Below are 12,191 nucleotides of genomic sequence, written 5' to 3' on the forward strand. Positions count from 1 at the left end.
GATAAACGAGAGCAAAAAAAAGTCGCGACCGCTCTCGGGTCAGAGTGTGTCGCCGACGCCATCGCGCGCAATTAAATGGAGGAAGTGCGGCGCGAACACTTTCCAGGCGTGGGAGGTAACCAAATACGACTTCAATAATATGGTGGAAATAGAAATACACAGTGTCGGCTTCCACGGATTCGTCACACTTTCCCAACAAGTTGATCGTTTGCGAACGTTAACTCCGTGTCTATGTGCGCGCCTCGGCCACCTGGGGGCAGTATAATGCAGCTTGCCGCAGTTTTTCCAGACAAAGAATGTAGTTTTTGACCGACTTAAAAGACGAAACCGGTTGCAGCGATTAGAACATTGTTTCTTGTTGTTGCACCTCTCATTAGAGACGACGCGCGCCAATTAGATGAAACGGAAATATGAAAAGGTTTACAAATCATCTGGCGTTTGATGTTAGTTTGTAAAAAAACAAAAACAAAGTGAAGGAAGAGAAGCGAAACAAGGCCACACACTTGCCTCTTGATTACTCAACGCAAATATTCAGATAGCAGACGGGAATTATTAATTACGCTTTATCGAAGCGACACGCCCCCCGGGATGAAGAACAACGGCATTTATCATCCGTGACCTTTTGTAACTTGCCGCAGCATATTCATCACCTTACATGTTGGATTCGTAATGCTGTTTTTTTTTTAATCAGATGGCACATTTCCACCGAGTCGGCCGGCCGGCGTTGATTTCGCTGAATGAGAGCGAAACGGCGGCACCCGCGAGAGCGCCGCACGGAACCCGACTCCCCGTCGAAGAGCGTTAACGCTGATTAACGAGAAGAACTTCCGACTGATGTCGAACATTAAGCAGCTGTGATGCGGACGCGTGGGAAATGTCGTCTCGTTCGCCAGTTGTTGGTAGGGCGGGGGAAAGCTCGGGAACTGTGCCAGACCAGACCGTGACGATCATTCAAAACGTAAAAAGATCCAGCGCCACGACAGCCGAGGATCTTTTTTTCCCGATAGCGTCTCGCTGGAAGGGTGAAACGCGAGCCGCTAGACCATGAAGTCATCTCCAACGGTCTCGCGGGCGTCTCGTCTCGTCTCATCGTGGCTTGCCTGCGATGAAAATTCGAGACGTGTTGCGTGCATTTCTCCAAATAGCGGTCATATTTGACGGTCGACTTGGACGAGCGGTCGCTTCGCCACGTTGCGCGCGTAGTGTGTAAAGTATTTGTAGTTTGGGTTATTTTTCTCACGACGCGGTCGACATCCCGCCTGTTGCGGTTCAGATCCCACGACGGTGACAAATTGACTATCGCGTGCACTTGAACTATTTTTTGTTTCTTATTTTTAAGTGAGGCACAAGCATTTTCTCAGAGGGGAAGAACATCATCCTGTGCGGAGGGGGACCCGAGCGAGGAGGAGGGCGGCGAGCCCCGAAGCTGTGGGATAAAGACGAAATGTTTCCCTCATTGTTGCCCAATTATCTCGGAGGGCGTTTGTGGAAATTGCAGTTAAAAATAGCCGCCGCCTCTTCTGGACGACCGGGAGGGAGTAATTACGTGCGGTCGTTAGTAAAGGTCGCTTTCGATGAGCCGCGACGCTTTTTCAAGAGGTTGATGATGATGATGAGGAGGCGTGAACCTGTACGTCGCGACAGAACAGCTGCCTGCGACCCAAACAGAACAAAAGTTTGAATGTTGTTGGCTGAACTGAAAAGACAACAAAATGAAAGAAATCGGTGCCTTTTGCTTTCTATTAGAACTTCATTTGGACCGTTGCCGATATCGTCTGTAACGAGCTGCAGCGCAGTAACGCAATCGGCGATTATTTGTCAAAGCGCTCGGTCCCGAGCGACCCCCCCTTTTCAAAAGTAAAACAAATGACACGTCGCCGCGCACCGAAAAAAAAAAAAGCCGGCAGACAAATAAGAACGTGCACTTAGTTTGAATTATACATATCCTGCCGAGATGAAATTTGTCGTGTCGGCGGTGGCGCAAAGTGTCCCGTGAAGGGAACTAATGGATGGAGCTTCTTCCTTGGGATGGGACGACTTTAGTCTCCAATTTTAGACGTTGTTTTGCCAAGTTGCGCTAATGCAAAGAGTGCTTCTTGGCCATTTAAGTGCTGACATCTTACTTGTTTGTTTACTTTGGCGTCGCCATCCATCAGGGACACGAGCGCTTACAAAAGTTCCCTTTGGTTTACGGCGGTCTGGCCAAATACCAGAGAAGCTTTTTTTTCTTCTTTCTAATAATAAAAGTCTATATATGTAGTGTATAAATACTGGTATCTGCAAGTATAACCAATTTTTTTTCTTCATTTTGGTCATATTTCTGAGAAGAAAATCCTCTCCTTATTTTAGTAAGTGCATTGCCACGTGGCTCCTTGAAATAAATTCAATTTGACTTAATCCATGGATTTGGCTATAGTTAGCCTAGCATTTAGCCAAACTCGCGCCGATTAACTAGAGCGCCGGGTCGGGATTACCACACATTCGGCGCAGTCATCCGCTTGCATCACGGAGACTTTAATTGCATGATATGGCGATTAGCAACACCAACCCCCCGAGCCGAGCGTACCGTACGGCAAGATGGCCCTCGGACGGCAATTATTATTCCGAGTGGCGAGCCACAATCATTGAAGTGGTCCAATTTATTTGATGAAGCTACTCGGGCTCAGACGTGCAGAAGGAAGAAAAGTAAAACCGGGTTGGGGGGTGAGTGAGACACCGAGGATAGAAAACAAGCCTCGCTGCAACCTTGACTCGAATCATGTTCGCCGGGTTGAGCGGTCAGCGCTTGGCGCACTGACTCACGCTCGGCGTTACTTATGGAACGCTCGTTCAAGCGTGCCGTGGCAGCGGCCGCCATGGAAACGGACAGGAGCTGCAAAGATAGATGAGAGAACATGGCACACACAAACGTGCACCAATGTGGAAATGGGATTGGATGGATTTTAGGATCTGACCGATTCATCGTCTGGGTTTCGTTTAGTTGGCTGATATTAGCACTTTTTTATTTTTTGCTGATTAATTGTACACCCACTCATGAAAGGCAATGAAAACTCCTTCGCAATGCTCGACAGCCACGAGAGGGATCAAACGACAACGGATGAAAATCAAAGAGGGGTGGGCGGGGCATTGATCCCTGATGCACACCGCTCGCCGGACGCCCACTTTTCCCAGACGATCTTCTCTTTCAAATTAGAGTGCCCCCGAGTAAAACTAGCTCTCTCCGGAGTAAGACGTCATGCTGTGCGCACATACGCATATTAAAAGTGAATATTACAAATCACAAAGGAATACTTCACAGCTGCCTGACATGTAAAGTTAATGATCACACAGACAAAGGCCTTGAACTTGAGCTCAAATAATTGAAAGGACAATTTTCATTTTTTTATTTTGCTCCATGGAAAAAGAAATTCAGAACAGATTAGGATTTGGCCTTTGATAGGCGGGCATGCATAAAAGCATGATGTCAACTCCTTTTGAAATGTCAATAATCAGCATCCAGCTAGCGTTGACAAATGTCAATTTCATTTGCGACTCCGTCACACGAGATCCGAGTCAAACCGTGTCGGAAATCTGTTGAGAAAAATTCAAGTCCATCCCCAAAGCAAACAAAAGAAAACACCATTAAAATGCAAATCTATCTTCTTCCGTGACATCTTTGCAGCATATTTAGCAGAAAGCATCTAATTCCCAAGATGCAAAAAAGATAAAATGACACAATATCCACCAGCAGCCAGTGAATAAGTGCAGAGAACCACGATGGATAGTTCCCCGTCTAGATTCCCTGCCCGAGTGCCCGCGTCCTTTTATGAGCCGCCAACTCCGCTTACTGTAAATGACTCGGCGAGAGAATTGGCTAAGCCTCCAAAGTGGCAAGCTTGTAGTTAAATGTTACTGGGGGAACGTTTACAAAAAAAAAAAAAAGGGAGGGGGGGGGCTTTCAATAAAACACAATAGCTCCAACGGCAATTTTAAGAAAATGCGAAAGGATGGCGCTCGCAAAGCGTGACAAATGAATCTCGCTCTCAGAGCTTGGCAACCCCGCCGTTACTCTTGAGTCAATTAGGGACATCATCATCAACAACAAGAAGAAGAAGAAGCAGTACACGGGCAGCTTGTGGGCAACCACATGCAAATTGTGCAAGACGCTTCAAAACGAGCGTCTGAAAAGTGTTTATGGCGAATGACCTAGATGTGAATTGCTTTAAGAGCCATGAGGCAAAAAAGGCGCTTCCATAGTTTTTCAAGCAAAAAGATCTTTGGCAAAAAAAAAATTCCACTTTCTCTAAATCACACTCAAATGGTTTCTTTTTTTTTTTTGGATGAACCCTAAGGCTCAGTCCTAGGCCCTTATCTTTTACATCCTGCCAGCACATTCCGCTGTTATGTGGATGACACCCAGCTTCAACTTCAAATAAAAAGCTTTTGCATTTCCTATCACACCAGTCTTTGGATTTAATGCTAGTAACATTGACGATTTGCCAGCTAGGACTTTTTGTTGTTGTTGCCTTCCCTGTTCTGTTGTTTCTTCTTATTTTTATAGCTGTTACTCGTTGCCTCTTTTCTTCTCTTGAGCCTCTCGACTCAAGAGGCGGAACAATCAGAAGGCAGTCTGGTTCTGCTCCCTGACCACCCACTACCATAAATTATACACCACCGACCTAAGTTTTTCTCAGCGGTACTTTTTTTTGGGGTTATTATTATTCCAGTGATTAATACGACTCCTCCATCTTCTCTAACTTTTTCATCACGCTGCCCTTTTACAAAATAACCACGATTTAATTTCAAGTAAATATATATATATAACACCACTCCAAAGCAAATATCACTCATCGGAATCTGAGAGGAAAAATGTGGACTAAGCTAAAGTTAGCTTTTAGAGGCTGGCTCAGTAGTCAATTAAAACAACTTTAAGTGAGCCAAATGGTTTGGAAAAAAAAAAAAAAACCAGCAAGCTGAAATGGCCAACGAAAGATGGCGACATGATTTGTTTGTTTATAGGCCGCACCAACTGGCTTGTGCAACATTAATGCTGGCTACGATCCCCCGTGAAAAGTGAGGCCATCTTCATAAAAGACTTGAAAATGGAACAACAGATGTACGGCACGCACGGAACGGAGCATGCCAAAAGGTTCTTGATGTACTCGCAGCGTCGGCGGCATCGGGGCAGATGGCGCTCGTCTGCTAATGGCGATTTTACTGCGTCTACTTGTCGCCTGTCACAGAAATGCCCGGTCGGAAAGGAGCGTTTTTATGCGTTGGATTCGAAAAAAGCGCCCGGAATCACAGAACCCGATGGTACCAATTGTTTTGCTAGGATTTTTTTTTTTGGGGGGGGGGGGGGGGGGGGGGCTGGGGGCTGTCAACTTGTGTGAGTCCATCTGTTAAGGACGAAAAGTGCTATGTTAGCGTCTAGCCGCCAGCTAAGTAGTTTTAATGGCGCACGGGGGACTGGGCTTTGCAATTACTACAATTTGTTCAAGACTTTCTGTGACAGATGTGCAGTATTTGAGTCAATATGTTTGGTGGGAATTTAAGACTTTAGTGAAGACTGCCACTTTAGCATCTTGGCGCTAGCTTGGTAACAGGGTAAGCTGTTTGCTAACCTTTAGCGTGACCCCAATTCATTCAGGGACTTGTCCTGCCCATCCGACAAAAATATTTGTCGGTCTAATGGAATGCGAGCGGTGTGCAAACAGGCACATGAATAAATGAAACGAATAGATTCAAAGTGGAATGCGTGCGAAGGCGCACGTATCGTCGCTTCACTTTTCTCTGCGGGCGAGTGAAATAAGTGTAGTATTTGTAAACATACAAAAAGCACGTAGCTCTTGAAGCGGAAAGTCGCCGGCTCGACTTTGTTTGCTGCGTGTGAGCTAGAAAGAGAACGTCAAAGCACGATGAAGCTAAACTCAAATTTGGAGTCCAATTGCGGCACTTGACGTGCGCTTGACGCGAGCGGCCACAGACGATGCTCAAGGACGTTTGGCTCGTGTTTACTCGTAGCCGGCGACGGCAATCAAGCGCAATGGAGTGTGTTTCCATTCCACCTCCGGCGGCGGGGTTATTCCGTCTATCACGTCGCATTGCCAGCTAAGTGGATTACGACAAACCTGTTTAGCGGCTTGAGGGGGAGTTTTTTTTTTTCCCCCTCTGGTGGAGGGCGTGGCAGGGGATATAGGAGATACAAAATGAGTAGACATGACAGCGAATTCTGATACAACAATGCAAGAACAACATTTCTCAAATCATGACTGAAATAACAGCAGAGAGGGAAAATGGCTGCCAAGTCCCATTTTGAATCATTTCCATCACTTTTGTTGCCAATTAATAGACATTAATAGATATGTGTTGAGTTATTTGGAGGGCCGGTAAATTTGCAATTTACATGGTAGTAAAGTGTCATTTCTTCAGCGCTGCCCCATGAAAAGATACAATAAAATATTTACAGAAATATGAGGGCTTTTGCGAGCGAGTTGTACGTGTGCGCCAAGCGTACGCAGATTAGCGACGACAGCCACAGTCCGGACGTCGCGCAAACACGAGTGCGACGAGCGCAACGAGCCGGAAGAACATCCCGCCACCCCGTGTCAAAGTCAGCGCACGTTTTACTAGCTTCCGCAGCTACCGCCGCGACATTTACCTCTCACGCAATATTTTCCGTCCACAAAAAAAACCACCTTCCTCCCGAAAATGACTCATTCGGCGATCACCTGGCCACTTAAGGTGTTTCCGGCGGGGCGACGGACAGCCGCGTCGCCGCCGGCGTTTTCACGCATGGGAGGGCTTCCTCTGGAGAGCAAAGGCATGCAAAGGTGAACGGCGATGATGCATCGCTGAGAATTCGCGCGCTAAAAGGTTAAGGCTGTTTTTAGAGCGTACGGCGCAGATGTCCACACGTTGAATATGAACGTTTCAGACCTGCTGTTCCACTTTAGGAATTAATGAGTCTGCTCGATTATTTTTTTTTTTTGGGGGGGGGGGGGCAAGATTATGCGAGCTAACTCCAACTAGCCGTCCATTACAATCGTACGTCATTTTCCTTTTCTTGCGATCCGACCGAGGCCCAAAAGCGTGTACGAGAACTAACCGCTGTCAAACCTTCTTGGTCGGAATTCAATTTGCACTTTGAACAAGAAACAGTAATTGCCCCCCCTGCATGTAAACGTGTAGCAATTTCCTTCAGGTGCTAATATCATCAACAAATGCACTCAGACAGCTCGCTAAACTTGTGCTTGTTGCTTGGTAGCACGAGATTTAGAAAATCCCAATTTGGCCTGGAGGGATTTTTTGTTGGTATTCTTTTCATTTAAATTCAATAAGCTAACGTGAATTAGGATCAGTGAAACAAACGCGAGACGCGGCGTCACCCGGGTAACCGAGCGCGTCCTTCGCTGTGGTGAATTAGCGGTCGCACCTATTAGCATAGCGGTCGGTAAGCGTCTTCAAAAAGCCACTCTGAAATGTAAACACTCTCTTCGGGAAGAGCTGTTTTGCATATGGATCATTTTATCCCTGAAAATGATTCGTCTCCATAATGCACACGACACACTTTGATCCGGCAATCGGGATGTCGGGGGATTAAAGGGTGGATGCAAATAGAATTAGGCTCGGAGCTTTTCAAGGCGACGGCAGGTTGCGCATTTTCAATGTTTTTTTTTTCAATTTTTGGGGTGGGGGGGCGCTAATATTGGACTATGGTCATCCTCGATAAAATGTCAAAATATGGTCAGCAAAATTAACGAAATCGATAATGGCTAATGAAATGTGTCAACGACATTAGCACTCGCCAAATGCTAATGTCAGATCAAAGGGCCCACATTTTTGGAAACCAGCGAGCATAAAAAAAAAAAAGAAATCAAATGCTGCTGGAATTGACACGTTGGAGGGCGTCAACAAAATGTCCGTGACAGACTCCAGCTGGGAGGTTTGGCGGGAATATCCTTGGAATGATCCTAATTGAAATCAGTGTAACATAACAAGCTTCGCCTTCGCAGGCAGCGGGCAGATACCTCCGCTCGGGAGTACACTTCTCTCTTGAGATTCACAAAGAAGCAAAGATGAAAGAAGCCTCCCCCCCCGCCCTCCCTATGTGGGTGGCGTAGACGTTACACAACCGCTGTGGCTCGCAAAGCAGATGGCGCTACAATTGCGTTACAGCTACGACATTACGTTAGCTGGTGTTTTCAAATACAAACGAGACAAACGTCGTCATTCGTTTAAGACGTAATCCTTCACGGGAATTTAAATAGCTTTTCTCAAGTTGGCGATTTGGTTTTACGACAGTTATCGAGTAACCTCCAATTATTTTCCCCGTCTTGGGACTTCATTCCGGGCGACGCAACGCTGTTCTCGGGGGCCTGCGTGTCTTTTGATTCGTGTGTACTGGATTTGAAGGAACGGCTTCCAAGAAGAAGAAAGAAAAGGCATAGAGGACATCATTAAAAAGGAAAAAAAAAAGAAGATGAAACCTCTCCAACTGCACTGCTACTGCCGCCTGCCTTGAAGATGGAGCCTACTGGACAGCAACAATCCGTCACGCCGCCGCGTCCATCAAAACATATGTCTCTCAGCAGGGGGTTGAGAAAAAAAAAAGGAATAAAATGTGGGACAGCAGCAAGGAGGGAATGGAAAATACGGCATATCTCATCTGAAGGTGTCCAAAATAAACACGCGACTTGACGGTGGGAAATGATCTAATGAGGACGGCGCGTAGAAGCGCTTCTAACACCCGGGGAACGCGGTCTCCCAAATTTAAAAAAAAAAAATCAGATGACACCCGATGCAATTCGCATTTCCACATTTCCCAAACAAATGAAAAATAAACAAAATCCAATACAGAAAAATTCAAAAACAAACTTAGCTACTCGCGCGATAGGCAAAAAAAAATCCAAAATCAATAACAAGAATCTGAAAAGGTAAGAAAAAAAAAAAGGGAAAATAGAGCTCATCTTGCCCGTTGAACACTAGAAGGCATCCGAGATAACATGCGAGGTGACGGTGAGAAATGATCTGATTGGAACGGGAAGCTCCCGGGCCCACGCCGCGCATTCGGCCGTAAATCGCCGCTGTTTGAGTCGCACGTTGACATCTCCTGTTTTTTTTAGTCCTGCCTTGCAAAAGCGAGCCCAGAAACGTCGCGTGACCATCTCACCCAGTGAAATGAGTGAGTTATATGGCCTCCTCCATTATGTCTTCTCTTCAATAAATCGACAAAGGAGAGCGGTGGCGTCTCGAAAGGATGAAAATAACCAAACGAGGAGCTTGTCAGCATGCGGAGACATTGATTGAGCGCCGTGCTATTAATTAAAGAATTTCCACCACAAAGACGCTAGTTAGCGACACGCTACTTAAAAACACAATCTCTAAATTTAGCGTCACTTACCTGCGATAAAAGTGATTATTTTCCCCCTTTGAGCTGTCTGGAAGGCGTAACGCAATTAGCGTGGGTACAAAACAAGACGAGATTGACTAATAATTCCGCCACTGCGCCGTCGTTCATCAAGTCAAATCGATCGGCACAACTTTTTGGCAGCGTGCTTTCTATTTTACGTGTGGCCTGAATTATTTTCCGTCATTTCTTCTCGACTCACTTCATCAATTTCATCCGATTGACCCAATCGTTAACTTTCAATTAATCGAGTCACGACCCCTTACGGAATCCTAAATATCGAACAATGTGAATATTTGTCGCCTATTTTAACGGCATTTATTCGAGCCGTGATTGCGCGATCCCGCCAACATAACGACACAAAATTTTCTGGCTCTGGAGCATCCCGAATATGAGAAAACAAGAATTTTTGCCTTCAAGACATGATGAATCGATTCCCCGCACCAGCGCGCCGGCGGCGGAATGAGCATCGTAAGCTCTTTAGAGGCTCTCCTGACCTCGTCCTCGTTTATTGGAGATGAGTGCTGATAAAAATCAGCTGAACGCGGCGCTCGATGTCTCCTGCGAGTCACGCAAGCTGCCGACATTACTGCGGTCTCGGATGGTTTTTCTAAAGCACAATCGCACTTGTGATTGTTAGCGCGGAGATGGTTGAAACCAAGTGGGTCACCCACTCTCGCGAAGCCTTCGTACCGAATCGGGCCGTGCTAATACGTGACGAAGGGGGGAGGCATCGAGGAGGTGTCAGGTTGGCTCCAAAATTGGTTTCCAGGAGTAACGGTCAAGCTCGTAAGCCCTTTTGTCGAGTACAAGCGATATGTGGCAACTTAGCAACGTCAGGGAAAGACTTTGCCTGGAATGACCCGTGAGAAGACTTAAGCTCCTTATGCACACCTTTGACACTTTTAATTAAGTCTCCATATGAAGTCGCTCAACTGGAAGGCGAGTCGGTTAGCACGTGGATGCTAATAATTGCGATCTTCATTTCATAAAGCGGTGACAGTGAAAGCCATGAAACAAAACACAAAAAAAAAGAAAAAAAATATTCACATCAAGACCGCTCACAGATGGCGCTGACATAATTTGGGAGCCAAGCCGAAAGCTCAAGTGGAGCCACACGGCGCGACGGCGGCGGCGGCTCACGCAACCACGAAAATATGTTTTGGATGATGTGACAGATTGCGGACGACCTGGCGTTACTTTGTATGCCCCCCTCCGCCATCTGCCGCCGTCAACTTCGACAGCCATGACGGAAAAGTACAAAACAGTCCCGTCCTAATAGACAAACGTTTTGGTTTGACTGGGAGTAAAGTAACCCGCTTGTCTTGCTGTCCTTATTTCCAGCTCGCAAAAGTTACAAAATGAAAATAAGGGCAGCGGAAAAAAAAAACGGAGCAGTGCAGCAAAGCGGAGACTGCGGAGTACGACCGTGGCCCAACGTTAGGCGTCACGCTGCGTTAACTGAACCGTCGACCCCTACTGAGTCGACATCCTTATGCATCTTTGAACATTTCCCGTCTTGCATCTTTAATGGCCTTCCTCCGGAGCTCCAGGAACTTACAACCCAGATGGAGCGTCAGCGCAGGGCCCGATTTGGCCCTTTTGGTAGCTTGATTTCGACCAAATAGTGCTTTGGCGTCATCTGGGCTATTATTTTCTTTTTTGTCACGTTGCCGTCCCACACTTGGAAGAACTTTGGCTTCCAATGTAAACTAATTAAGAAAAAGATGGCGGCCACAAGGTTGCTTCATCTCATTGCCTTGTAAACAAATCCAAAATGCACTTCTACATAAAACATCTGCTGTTTGGCTCTTATCGGTGGCTTACTGCCGACGAAAAAAAAAAATAATTGCCTGCACACGGGCAGCACTAGCGTTCGTTACCACCTTATCGGGGCTGCAACGCTGCAAAACGTCAATGAACGCTTTGTTTACAGACGCACATTCCCCCATTAACGAAAAAAAACCCCCAAACGAACAAGACTTGCTGTTGATTTTCATTAATTTGGGCCTTAAATTTCCCTCTTTACTTTTTTTTATTGTTAGCATAAATCACCATTAATGCTGAGCGTGTCTGCGGGGAGAAACAACACTGCGGGCTTTTTTTTTTTTTTCCCTGCCGAGGCTTAATGAGTCAGCCTGGCTTAATAATTATTCAGCAAATCTGCGACTTTTAACAAGAGATTACGCGACGATAACAAACAAAGCCTTGGCGGGCTGTTACATCATCGCCCACTTAGGACACAGGCGAATATTTGAACACACCAATGAAGGAACTCCACCATCCGTTCTCTCAAATAGTTGCGCCATAATTGGAACATTTGTTTGAACTCAAGTGAAAACTGAAATAAAAATTGTCGATACGGCACAAAAAGCAATTTTAGACAGATATTCTTTCTTGATATGCAAATATAGTTTTTTGTTGTTGTTGGTTTTATTAGCGCTAACGTGCTAACGTTATTATAAGCGCTAAAGTGCTAACATGCTAATGTGCTGGCAGGCAGCGCGCCAAAACGCTAAGATTAGCGGGCCGTGCTCCGCTTTAACCCGGCCTCCTCCTCATCTTCTCTCTCGGCATGACTCAGCGTTATGAGGAAAGATGAGGGTGGTTGAGAAGAAGGAGGGGGAAAAAACGAGAAGGAAAAAGTGATGACATGCTCATTAGGCTCCTGGCCGCTAAAACAAAGCAACGTGGCGACGGATGATAACCCATGAGATGAGCTTACATCGAGTTCGTCGCAGCCGCACGCACGACGGCGTCGCCGTTCATTTGGAGGATTCGCTGCCGAGACTTCATGTAAACC

General features: G+C 46.2%; 1 protein-coding gene across 2 annotated transcripts in view; it reads right to left on the minus strand.

Moving 5' to 3' along the window:
* Positions 1–12,191, minus strand: part of tmem132e (transmembrane protein 132E) — a 97,918-nt gene that overhangs the window by 13,458 nt on the left and 72,269 nt on the right. The window lies entirely within an intron of this gene.

The sequence above is a fragment of the Syngnathus leptorhynchus genome, chromosome 17, assembly GCF_054491065.1.
Source record: "Syngnathus leptorhynchus isolate UIUO chromosome 17, UIUO_Slep, whole genome shotgun sequence".
NCBI classification, from domain to species: Eukaryota; Metazoa; Chordata; class Actinopteri; order Syngnathiformes; family Syngnathidae; genus Syngnathus; species Syngnathus leptorhynchus.